This window comes from Papio anubis, chromosome 9 (genome assembly GCF_008728515.1).
Source record: "Papio anubis isolate 15944 chromosome 9, Panubis1.0, whole genome shotgun sequence".
NCBI lineage: Eukaryota > Metazoa > Chordata > Mammalia > Primates > Cercopithecidae > Papio > Papio anubis.
This window is the reverse complement of record NC_044984.1, coordinates 102,330,807-102,357,668: the sequence shown is the minus strand read 5'-3', so window position 1 is coordinate 102,357,668 and position 26,862 is coordinate 102,330,807. Positions and strand designations below refer to the sequence as shown.

The 26,862-nt window shown below is 42.9% G+C and overlaps 1 long non-coding RNA gene across 2 annotated transcripts; it reads left to right on the top strand.

The window, feature by feature from the left end:
* Nucleotides 1-601: 601 nt before the first annotated feature.
* Nucleotides 602-24,410, top strand: LOC103876043. Of its 2 annotated transcripts, none has more exons than XR_001892967.3 (3): nucleotides 602-8,886; nucleotides 18,598-18,735; nucleotides 20,364-24,410. It is a non-coding gene; the product is annotated as an uncharacterized LOC103876043 (long non-coding RNA). The 2 variants fall into 2 exon arrangements; XR_635106.4 differs by lacking the exon at nucleotides 602-8,886 and adding an exon at nucleotides 8,893-9,069.
* The last annotated feature ends 2,452 nt before the right edge of the window (nucleotides 24,411-26,862 follow it).

Below are 26,862 nucleotides of genomic sequence, written 5' to 3'. Positions count from 1 at the left end.
TCTGTCTGTCGCCCAGGCTGGAGTGCAGTGGTGCAACCTCGGCTCACTACAAGCTCTGCCTCCCAGGTTCACGCCATTCTCCTGCCTCAGCCTCCTGAGTAGCTGGGACTACAGGCGCCCGCCACCATGCCCAGCTAATTTCTTTTGTATTTTTAGTAGAGAAGAGGTTTCACCGTGTTAGCCAAGATGGGTCTCGATCTCCTGACCTTGTGATCTGCCCGCCTCAGTCCCCCAAAGTGCTGGGAATACAGGCGTGAGCCACTGAGCCCAGCCTTTATTTTTTATTTCTAAGGAAGTTCCCATTAGTCATTGTATTAGGTTGTTCTTGCATTGCTATAAAGAAATACCTGAGGCCAGGTAATTTATAAAGAAAAGAGAATTAATTGGCTCATGGTTCTGCAGGCTGTACAGGAAGCATGGTGCTGGCATCTGCTTGGCTTCTGAGGAGGCCTCAGGGAGATTTTCCTCATTGTGGGAGGTGAAGCAGGAGCAGATATCTCATGTGGTCAGAGCAGGAGCAAAAGAGAGAGTGGGAGGTGCCAAAAACTTTTAAACAACCTGGTCTCATGTGAACTCACTCATCACCAAGGGGATGGTGCTAAGCCATTCATGAGAAATCCACTCCCACGATCCAAACACCTCCCACCATGTCCCACCTCCAATACTGAGGATTATATTTCAACGTGAAATGGGGCAGGGACACAGATCCAAACCATATCAGTCATGTAATATCCTTCATATATGTGCCCCCAAAACACACACAGCTGAATATGATTTAATACTTGATTAATGATTTTTCTGCCTAATTTAATAAGGGATGGCTCACTTTAATTTTATTTTAGCATCAATTTCTTCATTATCAGTGTCATGGTAGCCTCATGAAAATAATAAAAGGTAGTTAGACTTTTAAAATTTTTCTCTTTTTTTACTTTTCTGTGTTTTCTTAAGTTTCTACAGTCAAAATTTATATTGCTTTTGTAATCATAAGGGAAAAAGTGAGAACAACAGAAAATAATGTAGAAATGGATGTTAAAACTATCTTCAGTAAGAATCAATCATGGTATCTAGAGAGATAAATTACCACTTCCCAAGAATACTGCCTCCAACCTATAGGGAGTGCCTTGCACCTCTGCCTTCCCTTGCAGCTGGGGATCAAGGCACAAACCCTTTCCAATCCTGAGATACCACGCTTGCTTCTCTGAATTTTATCTGTGGCTTTCTCTCGTGTTTGGTGGGACTTTGGAAGCAGGAGTGTGGATGAGAGTGGACTCTTCAACCTAGACTTAAAAATTTCACAGAGGCAGACAGAAAGGGGTTTCTCCCACTTACCACAAACACCTCTAAGTCTCTCAACCTGGCTCATTGGACTAGAGAGCATCATGGTGACAATTTCCTCCAGCATAAGACCTGGTACTCGAAGGTTTTCTGTTCTGAGTGAGCAAAAAGTGGTGCCAACCTTGATGAGGACAGAGAGTGAGTAAAAGGCAACATCACCTAGGACATCAGAGTGGAGCTAACATGTTTGGTATAAAAATTGGCTGCAGTACATCCCTAAACACCTTTCTCACGCTAGAGCATTTACCAAGCATCACTTCATTCCCTCCCATACCATCACCCATGCCTGGGAATCAGAGGTGAATCAGATGTGGATCTAGCCCTCAGAAATCTCCATATCCAGGAAAGGATGTAAATCATAGGCACATATCATCTTAGTACCAGGCAGACATTAAAAAACAACAGAAGAAAGCAGTCGAGAAAACAGAACGTTTACTTCCAGCTGGGCTGGGAGCCCCAGGGAAGATTTGTGAACTCTATGCAAAATGAACTCCAGGAAACTGCCTAGGAAGGACCTACTCTGAGGGCAAAAGCATGGGGAGTGAGTAAAATGAGAAACAACTCTATGAATATAAGGCTAGTTTTCTGACATCATTGTATTTCACTTTTTGAAATAGAAATATACATAATTTTTTCTAACATAGAAAAGTATTTTATGCTCATACTAAAATAGCCACATATATTCCAGTGTGGGGCTATCATGCAATTTATTCAACAGCTCTCATTGGTTAGTCAAGTGGATTGTTTTCAAGTTTTCATGATTAGAAGTGACCCTATGATGAATACATGTATTTAGACTTTGTCCAATTTTATTTTAGGATAAATTTCTGGGAGGAAAATTGTTTGACTGAAGTGCATCTATTTCAAAGTTTTTAATATATACTGCAAAATTTTCCTACCTGGACCAATTTACATTCAAAGGCATGAGAGTGGCCATGTGTCCACAATTGCCTAATTATATATTATCATTCTTTTTAATCTGCTTGCTCTGTGAAATGATGCCATGGAAGCTCATAAGCCAAATGATATAAACTAGTCTGTCACCATTTTATTTTGTCTTTTCCCCTTCATTGAGCTCAGTGGCTCAAATGAAAACCTCTGAAATCCTCCATGCACCACACCTAGAAATGTCCCTGCACTCTTTTCCCAGTGTCAACTTGAGAGCAGATGGCTTATAAGCTCACTCTAAAAGCAACATTTTCTTTATCTTTCTCAGGTCAGGTTTTGAAAACCTGGGCTGCAGGGGAGGAGGCCTGTGTTGTGGTAGAGAGATGACCTGGTTCTTAAGAATGAATATTTTATTCATACCCCTGGTGTGCATCAGCATTTCCGCAACTGTCTCTGTCTCTGCTTGGCATGGATCACTTAGAACCTCCAAGGCAGACCTCTGCTATAAGCACCCTTGTCACTCTGGGGACCCATCCCATTTCCCAGCCATTTGTGAGCCAGTGTCTCCATAATGCAGGGGTGGCAGGATAATGGGAAGTCCTTAGATCTTGAGAGAACCGACCTGGGTGGTGTTTAACAAAGAATGTCTCTATAATGCTTAGTTCCAAGTCTCCTTATGTGCTGGGGAAACCAGGCTGATTAAGGAGGAAAAGTGAGGCACAGAGAAGGGGAGACATCCACATGAGGTCATACAGCAATCACCCTTCCTAAAACCTTATCACCCGAGTCCTCTGTTGGAACTCACTGCCTCCCCCGTGGCAAACTCCTGATTCTAAATCTCAGCACACTGTGCATCTCATGCAGAGGGTTGTTTATGATGTTACATTATCAAGCTTTTAAAAGTCCAGATGGTTCCAGTTGTGGGGGGTCTATGGGCCATAAAACTGTCATCCTCACAACTCAAGCCTCTCTTGTGGTAATGATGTAATCTGTTTGCAGAAAAAGGCCCCAGTCCAGGCTGTCACTAGAGCAGTCACCTCTGATGGAGGCACAACCAGGGATAGAGAGTGTTCATGATAGTTCTATTCTGAGCTGTGGAAAGCAACTTTCCTTTGACTGTGTTCTCTAGCACATAAGGGCCCAATGTATTAGAGAAATGCAGGAATCAGACCTCTGTACCCACCTCATCTCCTACTTCTCTTCAAGCACAACTGCAGAACTTCTTCCCCCTATGAGCTCTTGAGTGTGCATTTACACTTCAGGGAATGTCCTCTCTTACTTTTGTCTTTAAATCCCTTTAGAACTGTAGGTACAAATCTCAGCTCTGAGGTTGTCTAACTGACTCAGGACAAGTCATTTCATCTATATGATCATTTATTTCCTCATCTCTCAAATGGTGTCAGTAATAGATCCAGCCTCATAGGATTGCTTCAAGGATTAAGCAAATAATCCTCATGGGCTGAGGTTGAGGACATTTTGGCTATAACAGAAACCCACTCAGACTAATTAAAGCAGAAAAAAGCAGGGTGAGGATTTGCTCAGAAAGGGCACAAACCCAGTCTTAGGATGCAAAATAAGTCACATCACGTATAAATTTTCAGTCACTCACTCCAGACCCCCACATGCAGGAAGTTCAACATGTTCCTCCTAAAATCCCACTTGCACACTCACTTGGTGCTGGCCAACACTTCTGAACAGTTTGTGGGTCCCGGGGCAGAATGTTCACAGGCAGCAGATTTCCCCAGAAGACAGCAAAGGATGGAGTCCAAGCAAGGTACCACTGCTGTGCTTGGCTAACTTTTGGGCTGCGGTGAAGACGGCTGTGATGTGGCCTGGTCAGCAGCATTGCAGGTCTGGACTGGACTTTGAATAAACCATTTCCTGGATGTCAGGAGAGGAGTGCTCCACTCCCACATACCAAATTGCAGTGCTTAGCCTCAGCTTTCCAGTCATATCCCACTTCCCAAGATCTGGAGTAGGTTCCACGAGGTCAGGAAACTTGCCTATCTTATGTATCGCTGTGTGCCCAGTGTCTGAAACATGGGCCTGGTACAAAGAAGTCATTATATGTTAAGTAGATGGATGGATATGTGGGTAGGTAGGTGGATGGATGGATGGATGGATGGATGGATAGATAGACAGACAGACAGATAGAGATGGATGGATTGACGGATGGACAAATCATAGTGTGAAATATCAGCTCCAAATCATGGTTAAGAAATGCTATAAATGAGTACCTTTGGTAAATTACCATTTTGGAGTAGGTAGCTATGTGATGTTTTTAAAAACAGAACAAGTAAACCAACGTTTTAAAAATCATAGGCTAAGAATTTGCTGGTTGCATGAATTTGTCATCTTCACTTGCATTATGCAACAATCACAAGCATGCATGTAAACATATTTATAAAGACAGTCTCTAAATACATGGATGCAATTTCTATTGATGCCTCTGGAATAGAATTAGGTCAAAGGCCACTGGGAAAGGATTGAGAGCAAGCATTTACTGAGTGTCCACCAAGAGTCAAGTTGTTTAATTAAATGCTACCCTGTCAGATCCTCTCTCAACTCTGTGCAGAGGGCATCACCATCCCCGTTTTTCAGGTGGAGGAACTGATGTGCGATGAGGCTACACATGTCCTGCTTGGGGACACACAGCTAGTAGGTGGCAGACTAGCTTTGAATTCAGTTTTGCTCAGTCCCAAATCCCATGCTGTCACCATTTCCCTACATGACCTGGCCGGAAGAGGGCCTATGGTAGGAAAAAAATGGGGTGAACATTGTTTAAGGATTAAATCTTGTAAGTCCTGTTATCTCCTTCATCCCACAGCAATTCTGTAAGGGAGGAACTATACTGTTATTACTCATGCCTCGAAGGTGGGGAAACCGAGATTTAGAGCTAAATGCCACTTCCAAGGTCATTGGAATCAGGAAAGCTCTTTGAGGCCGATTGGATTTCTTGTCTATATGACCCTGGCAAAGGCAGACAATAGACTGGGGCCCTCGCAGGCTTGCTCAGTGCCCTAAATTCCTTCACTACACTCTCCTTGGAGTCACAGCTTTTTGACTCTGGTTAAAATGCAAATCATACCTGGAAGGGGTAACACAGAAAGTCATTATCAGCCTGGAACAAAGCCAGACGACGTTCATGTCCAAATTCCATTCTCAATACTTTTGGGTTTTTTTTTAATAACTTAAAAAACATTTTTTGGGGAACAATTCATGTTCATTGTAGGAGTTTAGAAAATGCAGAGAGGCAGAAGAAAATAAAAGAATAAAGGAAAGAAAACAATCACCTGAAATCTCCCTGAAGTAGTCATCTTTTCCTGTTGCATCTAGTAATAGTACTCAAATTTTGCAATTTTGCCCTGAGAAACCATATATCCCCCACTCTCCACCCAACTCATTAAGGTAGGGCTTATTCCATGCCTGTACCTTAATGGGGTAGAAGAGCACGTGACCCAGAAATGGCCAGTCAGAGCATCACAGCCCTGGCCACAATGATTGGCTCATGGCAGGGTATGCTACCAATTCTAGCCAATAAGGGCTCTGCCCAAATCTTTCAATGGACTCATTTGGAAATATTTTTTTTTCCTCTTCCTAACTGCAAAGAGGATGGGAGCAGATAGTGGCCATTCTTGACCTAGTCTGTGGAAAGCTTACCTGAGAATAAAGCCAGTTCCACAGAGCAGTTGAGGCATGTGTAGTAGTAGAATTTTGATATTGTCTGAGTGTCTGGATCCAACTATACCTGAAGCCAGTGCACTTAGACTTTTCAGGTAGTAAATTGAATTATGTACAATTGCCAGTATTTGACAATTTTGAAAGTGGTGATTTAATATGGTTTAACTCAATACACGAGAAAACAAATTTCCTTTCCTACTTAAGTAAGTTGCAATTGAGTTTCTGACTCCTGCAACTGAAAGAATCTGGTTCAATACATCTGTCACCCAAATAAAATCAACATTCACAATTTGGTAGGTCTCCTCCCATACTTATTTGTGTCTGTGTGTGTGTATGTTTGTGTTATATAATATAATCATAGTTCCTTTTGTAATATGCTATCACATAGCACTTTGTATTAATAATTAATGATTTATGACAATTTAATTTCACTTATTATTTATGTAATTAGTTGTTCAAAATCCTCCTTCTATGGCCTGAAAGTTTCATGAGAACAATGCTTTATTCTAGCCAAACACATTGTCAGCCCCCTAGTAGGTGCTCAATAAATGTTTGTTGACTATACTAATATGCAGATATACTAAAAAAATGGAATTCAGTTCCAGAGAATGGTTTAGAGAAAAGCCAACCCACAGCCAGGCATATAGCTACTGAATTCTATAAAAGTAAGACATATTGTCCCATTAGAGTAGGGCCCAGAGGTAGAACAAGCATTGAAACCTGGGCATCTGCATTAAAATACAAATGATACACTAGTGGACAGTGGCAGTTTTCATAGAAGACTGGCAACTGCCCATCAGCCTTCTTAACAAGTTGGCATGGGGTGGAAGTTGGGGAGCACAGAAAAGAGATCTAATAGTGAGACCCATGGTTTGAAACCCATAGAAAGAGGTTAAGCAGAAGGTTTTTGATGCATCTATTGTATGTTCATCGCTCAGACCGCAGGTCCATGATACATTAGTATCTCCTCAAGGTGGTCCAGCAAAATGCAGGGAAGACATGAAAGGCAATCAGTCAATCAATCATGCCACTACAATTATCATAGGCTCATGGATTATCAGAACATGGAGATATGTTGTTGTTGTTGGCCTGTTGTTATGGTAATTATCATGAGCCTTCACATCAACAGCCTAAGAGTGGCCGATATGTATTGCCTGGCAAGGTGCTAAGAGGTTCTCGTGCATTGTCTCATTTTGTTCTTGCAACACCCCTATGAGATAGCTACTATTAGGTACCCACTTTAGAGAGGAGGAAGCTGAGGCTTAATGCAGTGAAGACACTTGCCCAGTGGCACATAGTTGGGAAGTGGCAGAGCTAGGATTTGAATCCAAGGTCTTCCAACTTTTCCCGCTCTGGTTTTCTAGGTGATCTCATCCACTCCGCTCATTGTATAAGTGAGGAAGATGAGCCTCTGAAAAGTAGTCGTTCTGAGGTGGGAAAGAGATGCCAAACAACTGTTAGAAGCTTTACACAATTACACCTAAACATCGAACCTTTGCCTTTTCAGAAATGATCCTAAGCAGAGGATGGGGAGGGCCCTGATGCAAAGGGATCCAGATGGGGTTGACCAGAAGATACTTGCTGACATTTACATCACATGAAGGTATTGATTGCAAGGGCAGCCCAGGGCAGCCATGCTGGAGGGTTTAGGTGATGTGGTCCATGACAATCCACCTTGGAGAAGTTCCCACTCAGACCCACACCGGAGCGTACATGAAGATGTACACTACCATCATGCAGTCTGCAGTGGTAGCAAGCTGAAGCCCTCCAGGTTTCTGTCCCTAAATACTTGGATGATTAAAATATGGGGAACACACACCAGGGAGCACCATGCGGCAGTCCTAGATGTATGAATGACAGCATGAGTGGATCTTAAAACCACAGTGCCATGAAGAAAATAATAGACAGGATGAAATCCACAGCACAGTATCATTTAGGTAAATGAAAAACTCATGCACCCGAAACCTTTCCCAGAAACAAATACAAATAAAAAGATATACATCAAACAGATTAGGTTGGCTGCCTGTGGGGCGTGTATGAGAGGAGAAGGGAGAAGGGGAGAATGAGGCATGAAGATCAATGGGAATAAATGAATGGATGAATGGCACACGGGAGATGCTTGCAGACAATAATGTGAATGTGGCATAAGCCAAGGAGTATGAGTGCCTCAAGCCTCAGCATTCCAGATCTGAAAAAGTAAAGAAACACAAAGGCAAAATCACTTAGCTAGGCTTGTGAGTAAAATTAAGTCATACCATAAGGAATCCAGCATTTTAAAAACACCTACTGTGTATCAGACACTGTTGCTAGGGACTTTCTCTGTGTCATCTCATTTACTATTCAACAGAACATTGGGAAGAAATTAGCATTTGTTTCGCAAATCAGGGAAATGGAACGGAGAGTTGAGGCTGGAGGAGAGTAGTCCTCATCCAGGTTGTCAGAACCCAAACTAATTTGTTTTCAGATTTTCCAGAATAGACATTCCACAGTCTATTTTCTGGGAGCAAATGGAAAGGCATCATTAGTTGCTAGTAAGAGAAAAATTATGACAATTCTGTAGGATGGCCTCGTTATTTTAAAAACAAGTGTGTTGAGTGACTTTTCATATAGAAAAGAGGCTGGAAGGATCTGTGTCTAGGTTTTAGCAGGAAGGCCCCTGGGAGCAGGGGTGCATCTGTGCTGGTCAGCCTTGTCTGCTGCTGTGCACCCATTCGGGGCTGACCCACAGGAAAGCTCAACATATTCACACAAATTAATCTCCGGATGGTGAAGTGCCTTTTCTCTGTGCCTTCGTGTACTATCTGCATTTTTAAAAAGAGCACAGATTACTTTTATAATCAAAAAGGAACAATAAAGCTTTTTCTGTTTGGAAGGAAAACGTTTGTTTAATAAGAATGAGCAGAGGGATTCTGAGGCCAGTTATGTCTGAGAATCCCGTCTCCCATGGCAACAACAGTATGTGTATTCTCAGAGAACCCATGAGTAAGTCTTGAGTGCCTACTCTATACGTGGTTCATGGCAGAGGGCTCAGAAGAAAAAGGCAATTTGGGGAAGGAATGGTTACCAGCAGAGCCCACGGAGTAGCGTGTGATCCTGGGCAAGTTATTTGATCTCACTGAGCCTCTGATTCCTCACTGCAAGATGGGCACAGTACTAGCCATGAAGGTTAGCCTATGCCTAGCACTGAGCAGGGGTCCATATGTAATAATATTGCTATCATGGATGGGGGTGGGAGAAGCACCTTAGCTGGTGGGAACAGCAAGGGCAAAGATACGGAGGGAGGACTGCACTGGGTACTGCAGGGCCTTTGTTTTCAGGTTTCCTCTTTTAGGAAATCAGAGCTGGGGCAACAGGTTCCTTGTTCTTCCCCAGCCTCCTCTGGAACTGTACTAGAGGAATCTGATTGCTAGTTTTAAAAGGTAGTAAAGAATCATTAGGGCCAGTTTCATCAGTGCAGTGCTCTGTGTGCTGGGAAAAGATGAGGAGTAACAGCACAGCCCAGGGCTTCCAGACCATGGCCCCAAACCAGGTGATTAAAGATGCAGAAATGGGATTCCAGATGTAGAAAAAGAAGAAGCTGCCTGAGGAGAGGGGGCCAGCTCTATGAATACAAAAGTCCTGAGAATACACAGACCCTACATATGCACCTATGAATTTCTGGTAGAAGTACAGGTCCTGGATATTACACACAAACACACACACACACACACACACACACACACCACTTAATAAGCTCCATTCGAAATTAATTTCTCTCACCCAAATCAAATCTGAAATGAGACACCAGATTGCCCATCCACAATTCACCATCTCTTTTGCTCTTGCCTTTGAGGTAACACAAATATCCATAATATACAGAGTGATTACTAGGTACCAGACACTGTGCTAAAGTCTTTATGGGAATTCGGCCGTGTCCTCTTTCCCAACAGCAGGTCTTAATTAGGATCGGGATGGGTCATAAGGACAGGAAACAACATAACAGTGGCTTAAGGAAGAAAGGAGTTTATTTCTCCACAATGTTAAACAAGTTTAGGACAGTTGGCCCAGGACATATGTCAATGACTGCAGCTCCTTCTTTCTTGAGGTTCTGCCATCCTCAGCATGCAGCTTTCTCCTTGTGGTCCAACAGCTGCTTAAGCTCTTGCATCACAACCACATTCCAACCAGCAGGAAGGAGGAAGGGACAAAGAAAAGCTCCCTTCTCTTGTCACTGCACTCCAGTCTGGGCAACAGAGTGAGACTCCGTCTCAAAAAAATAAAAATAAAATAAAATAAAGGCTCCCTTTTCTCTTTTAGGATCCTTCTAGGCATCTGCACATGATACTTTCGCTTATATCTCTCCACCAGAATGTAGTCACAATGCCTACTTCTAATAGGAGGGAGTGTTAGAAAATGAAGTTTTTACTCCAGGTGAACGTGGAATTAAAAAGTTAAAAGTAAGGGGAAAAAATGAGAAGAATGGCTATTGGATGCAAGGAGGATGACTATGGTCTTGGCCACAGTGCCACTACTATTAACAATAATCCTGCTTTTCAGATGAGGAACCTGAGGCTCTAAGAGGGGAAGTGACTTGTCACAGGTGACCATGATGGTACATGGTACCATATGATGACGGTATGATGGCACATGGCAGATGGTATGGTACCATATGATGATGGTGATGGTATGATGGTACATGGAAGATAGTATGATGGTACATGGCACAGCCAGGAGTTGAACCAATGTTTCTTTGGCCCTGAGCCACTGGGTCTTTTGAAAGCTATATAAAAAGTTCTTTTGTGGTAATTTGTGAGATTTTGGTGCACCCATCACCTGAGCAGTATACACTGAACCCAATTTGTAGTCATTGATCCCTCACCCATTTCCCACCCTTTCCCCTTGAGTCCCCAAAATCCATTGTGTCATTCTTATGCCTTTGCATCCTCATAGCTTAGCTCCCACTTATGAATGAGAGCATACAATGTTTGGTTTTCCATTCCTGAGGTATCTGTAACTGATATATATATATACACACACACACACACACACACACACGCGCGAAATATATATATATATATGTCACAGTTTATTTATCCACTTGATTGACGATGATGAGCATTTGGGCTGGTTCCAGATTTTTGCAATTACAAATTGTGAATCTCCACACTGTTTTCCACAGTGGTTGTACTAGTTTACACTCCCACCAGCAGTGTCCACCTGTTTCCCAAAAACCAATGGAAATAAAAAATTTTAAATAAAAATAAAAAGGACATATTGACAGTCAAAGATAATAAATAAATAAAATAGTCAAATTCATGAAATCGAAGACTAGAATGGTGGCTACCAGGGGCTGAGGGCTGGGGAAAATAGGAAGTTATTGATAAACAGGCACGAAGTATCAGTTATGTAAAATGAACAAGCACTAAAGATCTACTGCACGACATTATACCTATACTCAACAATAATGTATTGTACACTTCAAACTGTACACTCAACACACTCAACTCATGTTGAGTGTTCTGACCACAACAAATTTTTTAAATGGAAAAAAATGAAATCCACATAAAAGATACAGAGGAGAAATTCCTTGAACATGTGGAGACACACCTACAAACTCACAGGCTTCAGGGCTTGAAAATCATATGCAGGGTTTCACAGCAAAGTCATTTTGACAACTGAATCCAGATTCCCAGGAAACACTTGTTTCTGTTGAAGCTGTGACAGAGCCTTAATTACAATAGCCTAAAGAATATGCTGCACTTACAGGATATGGGGAGCAGGCTATGAATTCCTTTTAGAAAGTCCCTTCCTCCCCAAGGTAAACCAGGCAGGGAGGAGGTTTACACCAGCTCCAGAAGGACACCTGGATGTCCCTCTCCAAGGTGGTGGCAGTGGTGTGCTGTACGGGTCATTTGTCCTCTGCCCTCTCTCATGTGAGGATGTGCAAATAATCACGGTTATTTGAATTGCCTTATTATTTGAATTGCAAGGAGAAAACAAAATCCTGCCAATGAGTGGGTGAGGAAGGTCACCTCCAAGGTGAAACTCCCCCTGTTCAGTGTTGAGATGAGGGTCCCATGATGCCCTGAGAGCTTCCTGCAAGTGCCCATGGGACTAGGGCCTTCCCCTTTCTTTGCCCCCTAACCACTGGTGCGAATTACTCCCTAGGAGAGGAAATGCAAATGATAGCTATCATAGCTAATCCAGTTGACATGCAAGTATCTGACAACACTAGTATCTCCTTACATGCCTGCATCACAGAGGGTCATACATCATCCCCATTTTACAGCAGAGAAAACAAAGGCTTAAAGCCAAAAGTGAAATAGTGCAACCTGTTTGGAACTCTGTTTGCCAGTTTATAATAAATTAATACATACTCTTACCATACAACCTAACCATTCTACTCCGAGGTATTTATCTAAAAGAAACAAAAACATACATGTGCAAAAAAGATTTGTACAGCCAACACCACCAATGTCCATTAACAAGAGAATGGGTAAAAAATATGTCTCCACACAGTGAAACACCACTTATCAGTAAAAAGGAATGAACACTGACCTTGGCAAGAGCATGGCAGAATCTCAGGGAAATTATACTCCAAGGAAGAAGCTAGACACAGAAGAGCACATACTCTAGGATTCCATCCATTCAAAGTTCAAGAACAGGCAAAGTGACTAGAAGGTGATAGAAATTAGAACAGCTGCCCTGCAGGGGAATGGTTACTGGATGAGAAGGGGTACAAGGGAAGCTTCTGGAGATGGTCTATATAAATTGATCTGGTGATACTTCCAGGGGTGTTTATTTGGCAAAATTAATTGAGCTGTAGACTTAAGATTTGTGCATTTTGTTGTGTGAAAATTATGCCTTGAGTGCTGGAGGAAAGAGACTCACCCTGTTACAGGTGGAAAATGACTGAGCTATGCCATTGTCCAATAGCCAGTAAGTATGGCCACTGCCTCTTTTTAAAGGATTGGGAAGACTCTGTCCGGGTCAAAGGTGTTTCTGAGTGTTCTCCTTGGGCCAGGTCCTGTGCTTAGGGTTGGGGTAAAGATGGACACAGTCCTGTCCTGATGAAGCATTTGTCCTGGGACAGGGACAAGCATTCATCCCAGGGCCACATGGGGAAGTAGGAGCAGGGACAGTCGATGCTCCTTGGAGGGGACTGAGTCCAGATCTCCTGGAGGAAGAGGGAGCAAGTTGCAAAGAAATAGGGGAGGAAGAAACATGATGTAGGGATTAGGTTGCTTCAGGTTGGGCAGAGACCCATACTATGGAAAGAGAAAATGTGGTCTGTATGGGAAGGGGACTGTCAGTAATGCAGTCCTCCTGGAGCTTAGAGTAGAGATAGAAAGTGATCGTTAATGAAAGTGGCTTTCACTTCTGCACAACTTACTCTGTGCCTACCCGCTGTTCATATATCAACTCATTAAATCTTCCCAAGGGCCCTTTGCAGTAGATTGTCTCCATTTAACAGATGATGAAATTGAGATTCAGTGAGAAGTCACATAGCTGCCAGATCACATAGCCGGTGAGTGGCAGAGAAGATTTTAACCCAGGTCAGCTGGGTCGAGAATCCACTCTTGCAGTCCTTTTGCTCAGCTAACGAGGTGGAGGGGGCCAGGTTGTGAAGGCCCTAATCAGCCTTTTTACAGTTTCATCCTGTGGACGAAAGGAGTTAGCTGTTCTGTGAGCTTCAATTTCCTCACCTGTAAATATAGACATTAATATTTTCTGTCTCAGGGGAGTGTTAATGGGGCTTAAAGTGGATGAAGAGCATCAAGCAACCAGCAAAAGGCATGATTAGTATTATGCCATCATATATATTAGCTGTCATTATTCTAAGTCTAGCTGATCATCTAACTGCTAACACACGAGGACCTACTGTGCACAGGCACTCTGCTAAGAGTTTGCATGAATTACCTCTTTGATCCTCACAGCCTGTGTGTTAGGGGACATTATTATTGCATATCCCACAAAGGAGGTAAGAGAAGACAAATGTCTAAGATAATGCTGTTAATCAACACCAGTGAAAGGTTGCAGCCCAGAGAATCAAGCTCTGGAGTGCATGCCCCAACCCTGCCCCCTTCCATATGGCAGCCGTTCACTACACGTGGCTACTGAGTGCTGAAACAACAAGGGTCCAAATTGAGATGTGTTGTGAGTATGAAATACATACCCGATTTTGAAGACGTTGAGAGATCTCATTCATATTTTTTATTACATATTGAACATTTTTTACTACATGTGAACATGATAATATTTGGATGTACTGGGTCAAAGGCAAGATGTTATTAAAATTAATTTCACTGGTTTCTTTTTACTTTTTAAAAAATGTGGCTGGGTATATATCCAGGGGAATGTAAATTGTTCTATCAGAAAGACACATGCACGTGAATGTTCATTGTAGCACTATTCACAATAGCAAAGACATGGAATCAACCTAGATGCCCATCAATGACAGATTGGAGAAAGAAAATGTGGTACATATACACCATGGAATACTATGCAGCCATAAAAAGAAGGAGATAGTGTCTTTTGCAGGAACGTGGATGGAGCTGGAGGCCATTATCCTTAGCAGACTAACGCAGGAACAGAAAACCAAATATCACATGTTCTCATGTACAAGTGGGAGCTAAAGGATGAGAACTCATGAACACAAAGAGAGCAACAGACACTGGGATCCACTTGAGGGTGGAGGGTGGAAGGAGGGAGAGGAGCAGAAAAGATAACTATTGGGTACCAAGCTTAATGCCTGGGTGATGAAATACTCTGTACAATAAAACCCCATGGCATGAGTTCACCTATGTAACAAACCTTCGCATGTACCCCTGAACCCAAAATAAAAGCTTAAAAAGAGAAAAAAAGAAAAGAATTGGAAAGCTCATAAAAACAGAATACAAAATTAGTATGTGGTAAATAATTACAGGAACTGAAGAAATAAAAGAATCACAAAAGACTTATTTGATCAATTCAATGTAAATAAATTTGAAATAAATTTTAAACTTTCAAAAACAATGTGGCTGCCAGAAAATTGTACGTTGCAGGTGAGGTGGGCATTCTATTTCTGCTGGGCAGTGCCACCCTACGCTGTGCTGCTTTTCTCCTTCTGTGGGGTGAACCATACATTGGCCTCCCAGCCTGTCCACATGGGGTCTTTCAAAGTCGCTGCATTTGAACTTCAGTTTATGTGTTGATGAGTTAACTGCTTCGTCCTTCACGCCTTAGTGTGTTTGTGTGGGGGGTGCATGCTCCTGTGTCCCCTTCAAAGGCATTTCCTGCCAGGTTTTCTCTTCACCATTTTTAACATCATGACATACAGACAGTGGGAAAAGGCAGAGGGTCCCCCACGCAAACACAGCATCACAGCCTCCCATGCCCTCCCCTGCTGGCCGCTCCATCTGATAGCCCATGAGCCCTGCAGTTCCAGGTTGTAGCCCACGGCAAGGTTATTGAAGCTGAGATCAGCTGTCCTCTCTCTCCTAGGGAAAATAAAAATATTCTAATTAAAGCTGGGTAAGCCCTGGGAACAATAGTGCTGGCGCCGGGGCTGATGGATGTAATTCAGTTTGGAGCGTGAAGAGCAGGACTCTAGGCTCTTGCTGTTACCAAGCCATTTGGAGGGCAAAAATGATCCAAAAATGGATTTAAAAAATGCAGTCCAACACATAGGAGGGTAGAGGTGGGGACCTGAACTGCAGGACAGAAAGAGTCCTATTCCATCTGAAGCCAGAGGCAGCAGAGAACAGATGAGGTCATGGGACTCGGGGGCCCAGATATACCTGGCTCCACCAAACTGCAATTTCTGTATCTGGGGCAGGGGGTCATTTTTGTACCCCACCTCTTGGGCCCTCACGAAGACTGAATAAGGTAAAGTAGGCAAAGTGCTTGGATGGGGGCTCAATTAAACGGAAGCCATTCTTCTTTATTTTTGTTCCTCCCACAACCCACATTTTGACATTGAACCTCACCAATTCGAATGTTCTCAGCAGATGCCTGGAATTGCAGACAGATCCCTAGTTCCTGGGATGACATCCTTGGAAAGCTATGAGGAAAGTCATAGGGAGAGGCTACAACAAGGCTTACTGTACTTACCTGTGATCACATCTAAAAATAGTCATTGCAACTAGGTAGATAAAGTATTATTATGCCAACAGCTGGCTACTGAATAGAAGGAAAGTTACAAAGACCTGGATGCCAAATCTCCGAAGGTTTTAGAGAAAAGTCAGAATTAGTTCTGTATTAGACAAAAAGAATAATTCATGTTTTCTTCCAGGATGTGGAGTCAGGAAGGGAGATTAAAAAGAAAAGAGAGAGGAGAGGAAGAGAAAATCTAGCAAGATGGCAAGAGCTGGAGCTGGTGAGGGAAAGCGAGTTTGAGTCACCCCCTGACTACCACCCACCCTAAAGAGTGTCGATCAGGGGACATTTGAAAAGCCGTGATACCTAACATTCCATCTGGAAATTGTCTGCATTAAAGCAATGTTAACCCCTCCTCTGTCTTCTACCACCACTCCTGAAATCTGCAGAAAATTCTCCTACCCTCAAAAAGGAGTCATGTAATTGGATGTCTTTCTATTTTTTAAAACAATAAGATTCAAGCAAGAAGCTGGGTTTCATGTCTGGACTGATGTGGAGCTACAAAGTGGGGAAGCAAGAACCATGGAAACACGGCTTCTTCAGAGAACTGACAGAAATCTGGAGGAGGGCTCTAAAATGCTCAGGCCACTGCTGAGCTAGCATTATGTGAAGACTTCTTCCCATTGCCCCCCACCAAAATCCTTCTTTAAAGCAGACATTCCAGAGACTTGGGGTCCTTGCTCTTGGTTGGTGGCCAGCTCTGCATCATTTTGGATCCTTTTTATTAGGAACAAAAATGCACAGATAGAGTCTAACTGAAAAAGCAAGGAGAAAGGAAACTGGAAAGTTACTGGGAAGCTCCCAGAATTGAAACATGAGCTAAGCCACAGGACTCAGGAAGGCTAGTGACCAAGCAGTGACAGGTCTTCAGCAGCAGGATGGTGGGCTGTCCGAAGGACAAATAAATCAACTATTCTTGTATCTACCCAAGATTCAAATTTTCAAGGAAGAGACTGAGGACCTAGCTTAGGTTACATGGCTACCCCAGCAGTCAGAAGACGGCTAGGGATGTGTGTCTGGCATGGCATAAAGAGGTGAAGGGAAAGTTCCCTAAAAAATGCAGTCTAGGCTGGGTGTGGTGGCTCATGCCTGTGATCCTAGTGCTTTTGGATGCCAAGGCAGGAGGATCACTTGAAGCAAGAGGATCACTCTGAGACCAGCCTAGGCAACAGTAAGATCCTGTCTCTACCAAAAAAAAAAAAAAAAAAGTTTTAAGATAGCCAGATGTGGGCCAGGTGCAGTGGCTCATGACTGTAATTCCAGCATTTTGGCAGGCCAAGGTGGGCGAATCACGAGGTCAGGAGTTCAAGACCAACCTGGCCAATATGGTGAAACCCTGTCTCTACTAAAAATACAAAAATTAGCAGGGCATGCTGGCATATGCCTGTAGTCCCAGCTACTCGGGAGGCTGAGGCAGAAGAATTGCTTGACCCCAGGAGGTGGAGGTTGCAGTGAGCCAAGATCAGGCCACTGCACTCCAGCCTGGGAGAGAGAGAGTAAGATTCCCTCTAAAAAAAAAAAAAAAAAAAAAAAGCCAGGTGTGGTGGTGCACACCTGTAGTCCTAGCTACTCAGGAGGCTGAAGTGGGAGAACCGCTTGAGCCCAGGAGCTTGAGGCTGCGGTGAGCTATGATCATACCACTGCACTCCAGCCTTTCAGCCTGGGCAACAGAACAAGATCCTCTTGAGTCCTTAATAAAAGGGGGCAGGGGTAATCTAGAATAAGGAGAGAGAAGATACTAGGCATGTGTGTGCATGTGTGTGCACACATGCACATGTGCCCACAAACACACACACAGATGCTCATTTCATGCCACCCCTTTACTACCCACACCTGCTGTTCTCGTACATACAAACTGACATCACAATGCAATTATTCTACATACAACCACAAACACATGCATGCTTCCTCAGTGAGAAAAAGGCAAATAAAGCAGTATATTTATCTGGAAATATGACTTTTAGGAATAAGGGTAACAATTTCAGAGACCTATGAAAATGTCACAAAGAGGGTGAGTGGGAAGAGTTTGGGGGCTGGCTTTCAGATTAAAACAGGCACTCCACTCTAACCCTGGGCAAAATAGCCCCAGGGTGGTGCTTACTCAGACTACATGCTCCTTGGTGTTTGGCTGTCACAGTGGCTACATCAGAGAGGAAGTGATGTCACCCAGTGGGACTTTGGCCCTTGGAAGACACTATCATGTGGTATTTAAATCTCACTGACTGAAGGAAGAATTTTACCTGAGCTTGCAAATACCCTACCTGCCCAAGTGTCCTGACATGCTCGAGACCCTTAAATTAAGCCAATGAAAAAGAACAAGCGTAGAGTAGACGAATATAGGCTTGGAGTGAGGTAGAGCTAGGTTCAGATCTGGGCTGGTTTGCTTTTTCCCAGTTACATGGTAAGGGCTTAACCATTCAGACCTTAGTTTTCTCATCTGTGAAATGGGTTAATGTCTACTTTTAGTGATGTTCTGAGGAATAAATGAACTAATGCATGCAACATGCTCAGAACAGTACCTGGCATGTAATAAAGGCTCCATAAATGTAAACTATGATTATTGTCTCTTCCTGACAGGTGAGGAAACTGAAACTCAGGAAAGAAAACATTAGCTTGTCCAGGACAGCACAGCGGTTCATCAAAATTCACAAAGAAAAAGCATATAGAAAGAAAAAGACTAGACCAGCATCACTCAATTGAAATATAATTAGAGTGGTGAGTGATTTTAGATTTCCTTATAGCCATATTTTTTTAAAAAAAGAATAGGTGAAATCAATTTTAATAACATTTTATTTAACCTGATACATCCCAGATAGTATCATTTCAGCATATGATCACTATGAAAACTTAAATTTCAGTAGTTTGCATTCATTATTTCCTAGTAGCCACACTTTTTCTCCATCTTTTCAAGACGTTTTCTAAACTTTTAATTTTATGTGCAGGCTTTGTTACAGAGGTAAATTTGCATCACGGGGGTTTGTTGTACAGATAATTTCATCTCCCAGGTATTAAGCCTAGTACCCTTTATTCATTTTCCCTGATCCTCTCTCTTCTCCTGCTCTCCACCCTCTGATAGGCCCCAGTGTGTGTTGTTCCTCTCTTTGTGTCCCTGTGTTCTCATCATTTAGCTCCCACTTATACGTGAAAACATGCAGTATTTGGTTTTCTGTTCCTGTGTTAGTTTGGTAAAGATAATGGCCTCCAGCTCCATCCATGTCTCTGCAAAGGACACAATCTTGTTCTTTTTTATAGTAGCCACATTTCAAAAGATAAAACTAAACAGGCAAAATTAATTCTGTTCATATGTTTTCCTTAACCCAATATGTCCCAAGTATAATTTCAATATGCAATTCATGTGAAAAAGCATTGATGAGTTCTTTCACCTTCCTTTCATTCATGCTACATTGCTGGAATTGGGTGTGGACTTTCACACTTACAGCACATCTTAATTTAGACCTGCTGCGCTCCAACTGCACACTAAACACAGGAGGCTGCCATTGTGAACAGGGCAGTAGCAGATGATCAGATTCTCAGTGTTCCCAGTAGCCCCACGAGGTATCAACAGCTGCATTTTGTAGATGAGGAAATGATGCCTGCGAGGTTAAGTGACTCTCCCAAGATCATACAGCTAGAAAGAGCAGAGCTGGGTTTGGGCTGTCTGACTTTTTGCAGTAAGTCCCTGCAGGTCCTTTTGCCTCTTTGGGACCCCCACGACCATCTCAGGGTTGTCCACCCCCACCAAACATCGATTATCACCATGATATATGGCCCTCCTGCCAGGCAGCCCTGGAGACATAATTAATTTCTTTCTGCTGGTGGAGGCCTGCCTGGACACCCTCACCTCCCCACACCACCTCTGCTTCTAGCTGAGTCAATCGATTCCCAGCTCGTCAATGGTGCTGAGGAGTAACCTGCAGCTGCAGTTAGATTCGCTTCATCAGGCACTTGCTCAGAGCAGCCCATCTGACACTTTTATTGGGTCGGGAGCATCATATTTCGGTGTCTATTTCCACCCCAGATTCTTGTTCCTGAATGGGCTAGGGTGGATATAGGATTCCCTGCTTTATGTATTACAGCAGACCCATGCTCCTTCCCGGTAAGAGGAAATCTACTGATTGGAGTGTAACTAATTATCTGGCCTGAAAGGGATCATTTGTCAACCAACCAGCACTTACTGAGCTCCATCTGTGTGCTCAGCTCTCAGTGGGATAGTACTACTGATAATAATACCAGTAACTACAACAACAATAATAATAACTAACATGTAGTTAGCCCTTTCTATGTTTCAGGTACTGCTGTAGCATGTTGTTAGGATAGATGTTATTATAACTTCCATTTGACAGGAGAGGAAACTGAGGCTCAGAAAAGTGAAGAGACTTTCCCAAGGCTACACGTTTGAGAAGGATAACTCTGGGATTCAACCCGAAGCAGCCTGGCTGCACTCAAGAACTCATTGCCTTGTTGAAGAGGCAACATACATACTCAAGAAAAATGCGATGAACAACAGAAGAGAGAAAGCAGTAAGGGCTATTATTTCTGGACTACTAATATTAATATCATAGCAAATACTTAATGAAAAACTCATGATGTGCCAGGCTGCATTCCAAAAGCTTATGAGATATGTACTGCATTCTAAAAGCTTTATGTACTATATCTTATTAAATCTTCACAAAACCCAAGACATAGATACTGTTACCATCTTATTTTATAGATGAGGAATTTGAGGCTTAGCAGGGTAAAATGACGGGGACAAGGTCATAACAACGTAACCCCAATGAATAGATGAATGATTCTGTTGTGATTTATATTTAGTTCATAGCTGATTCTTTGCCCCAAATCCCCCAGGGGTTATAAGCTGCGGGTGACACCCCAAGAGAGATATCTGAGCTGCAGAAAGCTGGCATTAAGTTGGGCATTCCTAACAGGCACAGCGTCAGTGGCTCAGGGCATTTTATGTGCTTTCAGAGGAGAGGATCCATGACTTTCATCAGATCCTCAGAAAAATTCAGACCGCTGCATTAAAGGATTGTTTGAAGAGAGAACAGGGGTTCCCCTTTGATGAAAGGCATCACATAAAGCAGTGAAGAGCACGTGGGATCTGGATCCAGAACTGGTTCAAATCCTGGCTTTGTTGCCAAATAGAGATATAAACTTACGTGAGTAGGTTGCCATCCGAAGCCGTTTCCTCATCTCTAAGATGGCGGTCAAGATGATACTTAGTCTAAAGGGTTGCTGTTGCAGGGATAAAATGAGATAGTATGTGTGTATGTGTTAAGTTCTTAGAAGAATACTTAGCATATAGTAGTCCTTGATAAATGGTACCCACCGCAAGGTTGATTTCTGTACTCCCCTTCCCTCTTCTCCTGACCCCAAACTGGAATTTCTCTAAAACGTAAACCTAGAAATTACCTAAGCCTACTCTTCACTATCTGCCTATGCATTGCTCTTTGTAAGTGTCATTTCCAACAAAGCCAGATCAAAGCCAACGGGATCCCAAAAGTTATTTCTAGTCTAATGGAAAGTGGACATTCTCTAGAATAGCTAAGAAGCTTCACTCTCACTGGCCTCCCAGCCACGACTACTTTCCAATTCCCACTGTTTCTCAAACCCACTCCGTCTGTCCTTCCCCCATTTACAGCCACATGGGAATGAAGGATACCCAAATGGAACAGTGATGGCAACCAAATGAAATGGTACTTTGACAACAGCCAGGATAAACCCTAGGCTGAGAACCCAGCTTTAAACACCTTTATGGTCACTTGTAACAGCTGCACACTTTTTCTGTGCAAAGCAGTCCATACTTTTGCTCATTTGAGTCCTCATAGTCCCCCTCTGTGGTAGATGATGGTTTTACTCCAATTTTCCAGGTGAAGAAACCAAGACTCAAAGAAATTAACTTGGCTGAGATATCACACAGCTAAGAAGTAGCAGAGACAGGAATCCACATGCTTGATCATGGTGCTCTGCCACCTCCTTTCCCCCAAAGCAAGTGGTCTCTTTTACACACAACAACTTTTCAATATGAATTTTAAGAAGAATTCAAGGCCCTGTGGATTTTTGTGTACCCCCACCTCTATCACAAAGATCCAGTGGGTAGGAATTGGCAAAGAGGCTGCTGTAAGAAGGGAAGAGAAAGCCACCTCAAATTACAGAAATCACAATGGGGCATCTGTATAATGAGGACATGTGAACAGAAATAAGGAAAGCACTTGGAGACTAAATAATCAAAGAGTTTATAATAATTTTTAAAAAGGGCTTCACAAATTAGGATAAAGCTTTGTGAAGTAGCACAGTGTTCTAGAATATTGACTGAAGTTGTTTTACCCACAGCATTTGCTTATAGCTCATCTTTCCCCTCATTGAGACAGTAACTGACTGGCAAGGCATCTCTGCCGAAGAAAGAGTTGACACAGAAGAGTAGATATAATAAAGTAGTCAAGTCCCTGGCTCATGAGTCTTCAAGTCTTTCCCAGAATAAGAATCTTTGGAGATCTGACCTATGTAAAGCCATGGTTTATTAAATTACCCAGGTAATTCTTACATACACTAGTTTGAGAAGCAGTCTTGTGCTTCTTATAAAACCTATGTGGAAAAATATTTAGTAAGGACAAGATGTCCTATATTTAGAAACACTCCCTTGACGTTAAGGAGGAAGAGAGTAACAAGAGACTCAAAGTGCTCAGATAGTATTAGGAGCCTGAGAAAGAACTCTGCTCCTCAGCCATCCCACTCTCAGGCCGATTTCGGTGGTGATGCAGCACCCCCAGGTAGGCTGGGACATCTGAGAGCAGCAGGCATTGCCCTAGCCCTTCCCTGGGTGTACCTTGTAAAAGCATGGACCAGAACCCCATCCTTCTGAGACTCCAGTGCTGTAGCATGGTGTGGGAGCAGAAGAATAATCCAGGTGTCCAGGTGGGTCCTGCAAATGGTGTTTCCTAAATCTCAGAATGGTGTGATAGCAGTAGAAGGGCTCTTACAGTCCAGGCTGGGGGCCTGAGAGGACATTTGGGTCTGAAATGCAGACTAATTCAGCAATGACCTAGATGGGTAGACATACAAAGGCCAGGCAGGTCAAGGATGTTGCAGCTGTTGCCAGAAGAAACAGACTAGAAAGGAAGGACTCGATCTCTATCTCACTGCCATGATTTGGTACAAGCTATGCTTTCCAGGGAACCCAAGTGGACTAGATTTCTGCTGTGGCAGAATGGACTCTGCAGCAGATGTTACTAGTGTTCCACTTACATCCCTCAGACACCTTATAATTTTCATGCACGCAGTCTTCCTGGGTGCTTTAACTCTGTGTGGCCAGCACCTAAATCTCTTGGTGGGAGGACCACCCTCAGGCTACTAGAACCCCTTAGGCTTAATTGCCTAGAGAACCTAGAGTGCCCAGGTATTCACTCCCGCAGGACAACCCTAAACTAACGCCTGATAGTATGCGGGAGGGAGATGCAAATATTCCAGCTTCCATGCCCCCTGATCTGAAAGACTCTGAGGGTGACCATCACTGTCCCCAGCTCCCTACAGGACTGAGCAAAGCTTATCCTCCATGAGCTCTTGCTTGCCTCCTTCCCTTGGGCTCTCACTCACCTATTCCTTGATCAAATTTTCCTGGGGCCACTTCCTTATAAGTCATTTGTACATGAATCTTCATCTCAGGGTGTTTTTTGAGGGTTCTAATGTAAAGCAGGTGCTCAAAATAAAACTGAGTTTAGTTATAGGGAAAAAAATGCAGTTACCTTTTCATGCCTGTCTGAGTTTATAGACTGAGATTTACGAAGGCTGTACTTATTAATGAATATCATAACAAAGCTACTTCTTTTTAGCACTTGTACATTTCTATGAATGACCTCATTAAATCCATGAGTTGAAAATCATTGTTATCTCCACATTACAGATTTCAAGAGGTTCAATAACTCTTGGTTCAAGGGCTACAAGCAAAGTCTTACAGCCCTTCTCCTCAAGGAATGTTTAGGCCAGGAAGATGGATCAGTGGCCTTAGTCTGGCCAAAGTCCCATACTCTAAGCAAGAGAGCTGGGGTAGTTCCAAGACATAGTCACTAAGCTGAGATACCCTAAACTCCTCCTACCCAGGCAGTTCTGGGCCAAGAGACTGAGAGGAGTTCAACTCCTAGGCAGTTTTTGTAGTGCAGGTTCTGTCACCTCTCTGGGCCTCTTTTCTCACTTGCAAAGTGGGGTTAATAATTATTTAAAATGCAGATCCTTTGGCTAGTGATTCAGGGACCTGAATATGGATTACTGACATAAACGATTTTTTTAAATCCCCCACCAAAGTGCACTGATGAGTGCCATTCACTTTGAAATGTATCAAAAAAGGAGAGGCAAATTGATAGATAGTGATAAAGCATGAAAAAGAAAATGGGGGTGGGTAAAATTCAACTTTGCTATAGGTCTGAAACTTTTTTTTTTTTTTTTTTTTTAGACGGAGTCTCGCTCTGTCGCCCAGGCTGGAGTGCAGTAGCCGGATCTCAGCTCACTGCAAGCTCCGCCTCCCGGGTTCGAGACCACCCTGGCTAACCCGGTGAAACCCCGTCTCTACTAAAAAATACAAAAAACTAGCCGGGCGTGGTGGCGGGCGCCTGTAGTCCCAGCTACTCAGGAGGCTGAGGCAGGAGAAGGTCTGAAACTTTTCATAACAAAATGTTGGGTGGACTTCCCAAGTGATTCTCATTTGATGCAGTGGTCCCTGCCTGCTCCTTTGATAAGTCAATTTGATGCCCAAAGCAATGCAAAGCAAGACAAAGGTGAGGCAGAGTAAGTTGAGGGCTGGAAGCACTTATCTTTCTAGGATTCCCTATCTTGGGCACTTTAGTCTTCTCTTTGCATTTTCCTTTTGTTTGGGAGCTGTCAGGTCTGAAGAGCATGTCCCCAATAAGGCTCACAACTGAGAATACTGGTTTTGATAAGAAAGTGGGAGTAGGCCGGCCATAGGTACCTGGGGAAGTAGACAGAGATGAATGCCACTGGGCGCAAGATGTATCTTGAAGCCACCAGATGTGACTTCACTGTGGGGCCCACGATATTTCCCAGTGCTTTGGAAATCACTTCCATTCATCACCCTTTGTGCTTCTGATTCATCTTGCAGGCAAGACAAGTCGTTTTACGCTGAAGCAAGAAAGATTCCTTTAATAGCCCTCTGAATCAGTGGGCTGTTTATTCTCTCTCTCCAAAGGCTTCTGTCAGCTCATGCTGAATCTGTCCAGGTTCATCCTAAAGTACTTTCCTCCAGCAGACAAGGCCACAAGCGGCAAACCTTACTGGTAATTCACTCAGGCCCAGAGAGATGGCCGCACCATAGTCAAAACAACAGGGGTCATTGTTAACAAGGTACCTTTTCATCAGCGGTACCCAGGAAATGACAAGAAGACGCTGGGCATCACAAGGACTAAAGAATGAAAAACCGCATCTATTCTGATGTTTATTTGTCCTCTTTTTATGACACAAAAGTTAACTTGACTTCTTCTTATAGAGTTCAATGCCTAACACATCCAAACGCAGTCACCATCTTTGGCCTGAAACCTGATGCATAGTAAACATTCAATAAATTTTTGAATGAGGGGACCATATAGAACTAACAAATGAATTAACAAAATAACATTAGGCACCATTTACTGAATAAATTTTATACCAAATTATAGTAGACTGTTTCAAAAATGGCTCTAATTATTCCCCTCCCTGTAACTACAATCCTTTGCAATTTGACTTTGCATCCCCTCCCATTAAAAGATGGAGTCTGTTTTCCTGCCCCTGATTCTTGACTGGCTTTGTAGCTTATTTTAGTTGGTAGGATGTGACAGCAATGATTGGGTGTCAATTCCAATCCTAAACCTCAAAAGGCCCTGTGAGTGTTCCCTCACTGTCTTGGACCCCATCACTTGCCAGCTGGAGGATAAAAATTAATAGAGCAAGGAAAGATGGTCCAGTCAGGCCATCCTAGATTAGCCAGCCCCAGCTGACCCAGCAACTGATGGAAGCAGCACTGATGGAAGCCACACTGAGATCAGCTGAGTCTAGAACTGCTTACATGAACCCAGCCCAAATTGCTAACTCTCACTCAGCATTGTTATCTTAAGACACAAAATGGCAGGGTTCTTTTCTTATTAACAGCAAAAGCTGACTATTACACAAGTACTGTGTCACATACGTAACATATTTAACCCATACAGCAGTCCTTCAAAGTAGGTGTAATAGATACAGTTACCTGTCTTCCAAAATATGTCCTTTCCTTATTCTATACTAAGATAATTCTAGTTAGAACACTGGTACCCAGCTAAGGACTAAATTTCTTAGCTCCCCTTGCTGTTATGTGTGGTAATATGAGTGTTTTCTTGCCAAGAATTGGCAGAGCGGAAATGACATTATAAATTCTACCTCAATTGCTTAAGAAAAAATCCCTAGTTTAGGAATTCTGCTATTTTCTCTTTCCTGGTGACTAGATTGGAATAACTAAAATGTCTATGTGTTGAAGATAGCAAACCCTATCGGCCTGAATCCCTGAATATTCCTTGGAGGGGACATGCCCTAGACTGTTACATGGACAAGAAATAAATTTCCGACTTGTTGGAGCCACTAATGCCACATAGCCTGTTTGTAATAGCAGCTAGTATTGTCCTAATGCAATGGAGATTTTAACCTTCATTTTACAGGGGAGAAAGAAGAGGCTCAGAGATGTGACATGACAGGTCTTTAAGCTGCGCTTTTCAGCAAAGTGGCCACTTTACCCACATGTAGCTACTTAAATTTAAATTAATTAAAATTAAATTAAATTAACATCCAGTTCTTCAATCACACTAACCACACGTCAAGTGTTCAACAGCCACA